Below are 8423 nucleotides of genomic sequence, written 5' to 3' on the forward strand. Positions count from 1 at the left end.
AAATATCAACACATGGGGAAGTTATTGTTTTTTCACATGCCTCTATAATCCTGGTTTTTCTTAGACTTAAGCACACTGTGCTTTATGCTGGGAATCTTTGGTTCACATATGCCTACTTTCTGTGCATCCCCTAGATACAGGTGGCTACTTGAGAACAGCAGGCCCAGATAGACACCCCTGTTCTCCTTGCTGTCACTCCTTAGTACTAGTCATCGTTACCTTCTCCCTTATTTACTTAATAAGGCTCCCGGGCAGTAATTTTATTCTTTTTTCTTTTCACCCCAGAGAAACAAGATTGGAAGTGTCAAAAGCAATGATGGTAAACTGAAAAAGAAACATTAATCCCTGTGTAGCTATTCTTGTGAGTGTTCACTGTTGCAATGTTTTGAACTTAGGTAATGCAAGACTATGATTGGTAAATTCCATCAAATGATGAATTTCCAATGTGCTTTGGGAGCACAGAGGAGGGAGCAACTATAGGAGGTAGGTTCAGTATGGCTTAGAAGAAAAAGTGATATTTAATCTGGGTCGTGAGATTATAAAGTTAGAAAACAGAGTCTAGAGTACTAGTATTTCAGGCAGTATCAATAGCATGTGCAAAAGAAGGATGAGCAAATAACATGTGTGGCTAAAATTTCCTGTGTGTGAGATCCAGAGACAGAGAAGCATCGATCAGACTGTCAAACCTCAGAGGGAAGGTAGGGGAGGGTGGGGGTAAGGGGGAGAAATCAACCAAAAAACTTGTATGCATGCATATAAGCCTAACCAATGGACACAGACAACAGGGGGGTGAGGACATGAGTGTGGGGGGGGCACTGGGGGGATAAGGACACATATGTAATACCTTAATCAATAAAGAAATAAAATAAAATAAAATTTCCTGTGTGTGTGAATGGGGTGTTTGGAGATAGCGATGAAGGACTGGAGGTGAGATCAGAATGACAGGTTGGGATTGGCCTGAGAAGTAGTTTTTAATCCAAACTATAGAGTTATCACTTTATCTGTAAGATTCAACTGGCTTAAAAATTATTCCAATGGCAATATGTACATAAATTAGCCAGAACAAGAATAGAAGTGAGAAGACCAGTTAAAAGCCTATTGCAATATCTTTTAACTGATATATCTCACAGACCATACTCTCTTCCCATCCTAATATAAAATAGAGGTGATCCTACAACAGAAGGGACATCAACAATCAGCATCCTATTTTGGTAACTTAGATTATCAGTGAAACACAGTGAAATTCAGCCTTTTCATTTAGGACCTAGAATTGCAGACTTTGCTAATTTAAAGGGATTTTTACTTTTAAGATATGTACATTTTAATTTGAAAACCGATTTTGCAGCTTACTCTATCGAAAACATTAATCACCTACACTTGAAAAACTAGGAGACTGAAGCCACCTTAATGTGAATCTCATGGTATGTTCAAACTCAGAGTTCTTATCAGAAGCCTCCACAGGACTGGGAAAGTTTTACGATGTGGACAATGGAACATAACACTGGGTCTAGAAAGCTGCTGAACTGAGCTAAGGTGGAAGAAATAATTATCTTGAAATTTCATAGAATCCATAAGAAAATCAGGCTGTTTGAATTTATAGATTCTTCTATCCCCCCAAATAATTGCAATTTCCTCCTTACACATTCTCTAGACAATTAATGCTCAAGTTTCATTTAAGCAAGCCATTGCTTCCCCTCAAATTTTAAACTTATTACCAAAACTAGCTTCAGTGACCCTAAGAAAATTCTCAAGAAATTCTTGCCAAACGAATCTTTTCTGAATCATTGACATAGACTTGTGTTTAGGTCTTCTCATTGTCAGACTTGTTCAACAATATTCTTTTCATCTCTCTACTTATCAAGAAAACTGACAAAATTACCATTCACTTCTGTTCCAAATTATGGTTTTGTGAAACTTTCAATTCATCATGGATGAAATACCATGACTAATAAAAAAAATTTATTGCGTCTAAATGCCACTAAAAGTGTAGCATACATCACTTTCTGATGAGTAAATCACATCAAAGAAACAAAAACAATGCAAAAAGTTGTTTACTTTCAAAAGTTCCTTCAACTCCCTTAAAAGGCAATAAAAATTCCGACCTCAGTGCACCTTTTTTGTTCCTCCTGAGAGTTCCCTTCCTCCTTTGATCTTTTCTGTCATCTCCAACTCCATCATAGATTACAAAACCTCTTTATCCTGTAGACAAGATGGAAGCGTGAAAGGATAGTGGACTTGGAGTTCAATTCCAGAAGATTGTGATTCAAATCTAATGTTTGCCACACAATATCTCTGCGACCCAAAACCAGACAACCAACCAGTCTGGCTCAGTTTCCTCAGATGTAAAATGAAGGTAAAAATAACCTACTGCTTATGGGGTGTGTGCATCTGTGTATGTGTATTAAACTGTGTCCAGTTTAATACAATTGATTCTTCTTGCCAGGTTATCTTCATTTTGAAAACAGAGATGGATTTCTAGTTAAAACATCTTGATGATTTCTAGTTACCTTAAGGGGAAAAGCTCAAACTTATTACTACACAAAATGAGTTTGGTCAAACAAAACTCACAAAAAAGACAAAAAAATATAGACCTAAGTATATGTAAATGGATTCAATTGCCCAACTAAAAAATTTAAAAAAAATGTTAAACTATAATTTTTTAAATAGTCACATTTAAAACAAAATTTACAAAAGTAACTTCTAAAACAAAAATCCACAGAAAAATTAAAAGTATAGAAAAATTACACATTAAGCATGTACTAAACAAAAAATATGATATAGTTAAAATAATATCAAATCAAAAATAAGCTTTTAGAGAGAAAATCATTATATTAATTGAGAGGGCTTATACATATTAATAAAAAGTTAATTCTCCAGATAACTATAAAAATTATAAAACTGCATGCACACAATAAAATACCTTCACATATATACAACAAAAAGTTATAGAATGAAAGGGGGAAATTAACAACCATAGTAAATTTTAAGACACTCTCTCAGTAATTTAGAGATTAAGCAAGCAAAGAATCAGTAAATCTATAGAATATTTGAAGAATACAATTAATAATTCCTACATTAATATGTATTAATAAACATATTCATATATTTATGGAACATAGCTAGAGAATAAATATTCTGTTCAAGTGTACACAAACTATCTATGAAAATTGACCACATAGGGAAAGTCTGAATAAATTACAAAGAATTCTATCATAATCTACATTCTCTGATTTTAATATTAAATGAGAAATCAATGATATAAACATTTTTAAAGCCCAAGTATTTAGAAAATTAAAATATACTTCTAAAAATTTGTTAGTCAATGGAGAAACTGTACTAAAAATTTAAAACAATTACGAAAATAATACCTATCAAAATTTGAGGTACTTGAAGTAACATTTGTAGTCATAAGTAATTTTATTAGAGAAAAAGAAAGGCTGAATATAAATAAATTGAGTCCAACCTAAGGAACTAGAAAATCAATCCCCTAAAAACAAATAAATAAAATTATAATTTAAAACTGCTCTGTGTCTATAGAATGAGGAAACAAGCCACAGAGACAATAGTTGCAAAAGACATAGTTGATAAAGCACTGTCATCCAGCCCTAGCCGTTTGGCTCAGTGGCTAGAGCATCAGCCTGCGGACCAAAGGATCCCGAGTTCTATTCTGGTCCCTAAACACATCGATGTTTCTCTCTGTCTTTCCTTGTCTCTTCCACTCTCCCTAAAAATCAATGAATCAGGTGAGGATTAACAACAACAAAAGAACTGCTATCCAAAATTTATTTTAAAAACTCTTAAAACTCAACAACAAGAGAACGAATAACCCAATTAAAAAATGAGCAAAGACCTTAATAGACACTTCACCGAAGAAGATATACAGATGACAAATAAGCATATGAAAAGATGCCTCACATCATATGTCATCAGAGAAATGAAAACTAAAACAACGTGAAATCACTAAACAAATTTTAGAACAGCCAAAATCCTAAAGTGACAACACCAAATGTCGGTGAGAATGTGACGTAACAGAAACTCTCATTAGTTGCTGGTGGGAATGCAAAGTGGTACAGCCATTTTGGAAGACAGTTTGGCAGTTTCTTACAAAACTAAACATAGTCTCACCACAAGATCCATCAACTGTGCTCCCAAAGGAGTTTAAAACTTAAGTCCACCAAAAACCTGCATGTGGATGTTTATAGCAGCTTTGTTCAAGTTTGCTAAAACTTGGAAGCAACCACGATGCTCTTCAGTAGGTGAATGGAAAAATAAACTGTGGTACATCCAGACTATGGGATATTATTTAACTCTAAAAAGAAATGAGCGATGAAGCCATGGAAAGATATGGGTGAGCCTTAAAAGCCTCTTACTAAGTGGAAGTAGTCAATCTGAAAAGGATACATATAATGATTCCAACTATATGACATTCTAGAAAAGGTAAAACTATAGAGACAGATCATGGTTGCCAGGTGTGGAATGGGGAAGGCAGTAAGAAGAGATGAATACGAAGGGCACAAAAGATTTTTAGAGCAGTGAAAGTACTCTATATGATACCGTAATGCTGGATCTGTATCATTATACATTTGTCCAAACCCATAGAAAGTACCATACCAAGAGTGAACCCTAGTGTAAACTATGGACTTGAAGTGATAAAGATGTGTTAATGTAGGTTCATCAATTGTAACAAATGTACCACTCTGCAGGGTATGTTAACAATGGAGGAGGCTATGCATGTGTGAGAGGCAGGATGAATGTGGCAAATCTCTGTATCCTCTCAATTTTGCGGTGAACCTAAATGTGCTCTAGAAAAAAAATGTTTTTAAAAAAGAAAGCTATAGACTCACTAATCAGGGCTAGAGATTGATTTGTTGTTGTTACAGAAAGTCATCTCTGTTTTCAAAATGAAGATAACCGGGCAAGAAGAATCAATTGTATGAACTTGGATAAACCACTTACTGTCATAATCCTCTTTCCTAAAATTTAAAATGAGGCTAATATTGTCTAAATCACAAGAATTAATTACATTCAAGCCTCACACAGTTTCCTTAATAGGAACCTAATAAAGTAAACTGAATTTAGTTAAATTAAGGTGAAGTTATTTCCAGCATATAGAGCACCCCAGAGTCATTCTAGCTGTCATGTCTGTTAGCCCTATGTGTTCAAGGTCATGAGGAAGCCTCCTTGTACTTCTGTGGGACATGTTATACACAGATCACCTCTGGCTGGATTCTCTCTATGTCCAGAGCAGCTACTGTCAGATGCCTCACATATTTGCTGCATGTTCAGAAAGGCTGTTTTCTAAGTATAGACTCCCTCAAAGACTTATTACCCAGTCAATGAAATTTCTCCCCAGTGCACCATACAAAGGCCCCATCCTCACCACTGCCTCTTTGGTGCCAGTTCATATTTGGAGCATCCAGACCAAATAAGAATCTTGCATTTTGCTAACATTTCTAAGACAATCTTAGTGACCATATATAAACAATGACAAACAACAAAAAAGGAGAAACAATAAAAAAGAAAGCACATGAGAAATTGGTTTGCACAATAAAATCCTTCAAGCTTTTGGGATTTAGACACCTTCTGGACTGCAAAGCTTATTTCTGAATTGAGTACTTTCTCCAATGTTGATCAGAGGTAGATAGCATGTCTTCTATCCTGCATCTGCCAAGTGCTATGTCAATGCTCAACAAATATGAAAGGAAAATGATGATAAAAATGTGAGGCCAAAATCCACGCAACCCTTTGCCAACTCCTGTATTTTGAGATTCTAAATTGCAAGCTAGGCCATATGGTTCTACATACCTTACTGACTAGAGGCTTCTCGCTTGGGAAATGACTCAATCATGCATTTGTCTTTCTGGGGATGGCTGCATTTTCTAAACACCCCATGTCCTCAAAAGCCTGCATACTTTTTTTTTTTTTTTTTAAAAAGGAAAACCTTATGAAAAGCAGAATATTTAAGAGCCATTAGTAGTTACACTCACAAGTTTTCATACTTACCCACAGCTCTCCAAGCAGGCCTCCCTGTTGTTACTAAATTTTTTCTCTTGCTGAGATTTCCCAGCATGCTCTAGGATTATCAAGTAAAGCCAAATATTAAGAGGAAAATCTTGAAAATCCTTCATTGCCTGTGGTGGAATCAAATCAGAGGAGCTCTCTACTCTGGCACCAGCCAGCTGAGCTGCAAACACTGACCCAGCGCCTGCAGAGAAGACTCATCATGAGCAGAAACCCATAATGTTGCCCAAATACATTGTAGATTCACAAATGGGGGGAAATGAAGTATATGAAACAGTGGGAAAGTTTGCAGAAATAACAGTTAATATTTATTTCAGGCATTCATCTGTACATTGCAATATTGAAATGTTTTTCCCTCTGCATTTCCTTTTGCCCTCAAGGCACTATATATTAGATAAGATTCTGAATTCCTTAATCATAGCAGCTATGCACCATATTTCAATTTGCAACTAAATGTAGCTTTTGCCAAAGTGAGTGCTGAACCCAGAAGACAGTTAACATTAAAACTGAACGAGGGGGAAAAAAAAAAAGCTGAGCTGGAGATAAGAACATGGATGCCTAAATTCCTGATCAAATGAATTTTATTATGCCACGTTCCAGTGTCTCCTTTATGTATTCTACTTGGTTGCTCAGATTGTGAAAATTACAAAATAAAAATTAAGTGGCTGTGTAATATCTGACTTGACAGTTTTTCTACCTGGAATTTCTTTTTTTTTTTTTTTTGCAGCATTAACTCTGATTCAAGGAGAGGATGCATGAAATATGGACAGCCATCTGTCTCGTTTAGTGAAATGGGAAGGGTAGTGGGCCAGAGGTAAGCGAGACTGGTTTCTACAACCATGTCTTAAGCAAATCCCTATGACTTCCTGAGTCTGACCTGTGCTTAAACTTTTACAGGACATGTCATTCTCAGTACAGAAAATGGAATCTCTAAAATTGTTGTCTTTGAAAGTGTATCTCTGGGCATGAAAAGGCATGTTGCCAATTATCCAAGTCTAAATAATCTGAATAACCAGTCTGTCTATCAAATAAAAATTATATTCATGGGAAAATCTGCTGGTTCAGTTCATAACTCAACCATACAGGTGTTGTGGGTTTTTTTGCACTTTTGTATATAACAGAAAGACTGTATTTGTACTTCCCATCTCCTAACATAGATTGTTAAAAAGACATGTACTCAAGAATAAAATGTCTACCAGTGCAGTTGGTGATACTGCCTTGATTTTTCCTAAGATGTCAGCAGTTTTACCTACCATTGCTTTTGCACTCTCACTGCAAATGTTAAAACAGTGAAAAAAAAAGAAAAGCAAAGTTTAGGATAATTTTGACCTCACAGACCCATTGGGAGTATCTCAGGAATCACCAAGCATCCACAGACAACACTTTGATAACAACTATGTTCCTATATTAATATAAACTTATGATGTTAACACATTGGCTTCAGGGCAGCAGACAGAAACAAGGAGACAACAAAGGGGAATCTATTTTTTTAAATATAAATTTTCTACCTTGAATTTTTCCCTGGGTATTACCTACTTTAAAAAAAAAATCACAGTAAACTAATTGATAAAAGAGCATTAGTTCCCAAAGGCTTGATGTAACAAATGATCACTTCTGATAATTTCAAAAGACACGTTTATTCTCTCAAAGTTCTAGAGGCTATAAGTCTGAAATCTAGATATCAGCAAGACCACCCCCATCCCCACTCTGAAAGCTCCAGGGAAGGATCCTTCCTTGCCTCTTCTTAGCTTCTGGCAGTTCCCAACAGTCCTTGTTGTGCTTTGGCTTGTAGTGATATCACTCCAAACTCGGCCTCCATCTACACATGGAGTTCTCTTTGTGTGTCTTGTCTGTGCATCCTCCTCTCATAAAAACACAAATCATCTGATTTGGGGCCAACCCTATTCCAGAATGACTTCATCTTAAATTGATTACATTTGCAAATTCCATGTTTCCAAATAAGATCACATTCATAGTCCCTGGGGGTTAGGATTTGAACATATGTTTTGGGGGGATAAAAAATGAGAGCCATGAGTTGCTATTGATTTGCTATTACAATGTGGTATAATGGGTTTAATTATGTCCCTTAAACTGCCAATAATACATAATAATAATGAATTAATAGCAACTCATGCTCATCATTGATCTTCAAGGAAATATTAGGCAAGACATTTTACTTTTTATATCAGCTTGAGGTATAATTATATATAATAAATTGCACATATTTACAGCGTAAATGTTAAGTTTTAACATACACACACACACACATATATATATATATCACATATACATATACTAGTGGCCTGGTGCATGAAATTTGTGCACATTAAAAGGGAATTAATCAGAGGAAATATTTTAATATTGCTATTTGCCCTTTCTCTATAATAGAAGTGTCAAGAGAT

This window comes from Cnephaeus nilssonii (assembly GCF_951640355.1).
Source record: "Cnephaeus nilssonii genome assembly, chromosome: 8".
NCBI lineage: Eukaryota > Metazoa > Chordata > Mammalia > Chiroptera > Vespertilionidae > Cnephaeus > Cnephaeus nilssonii.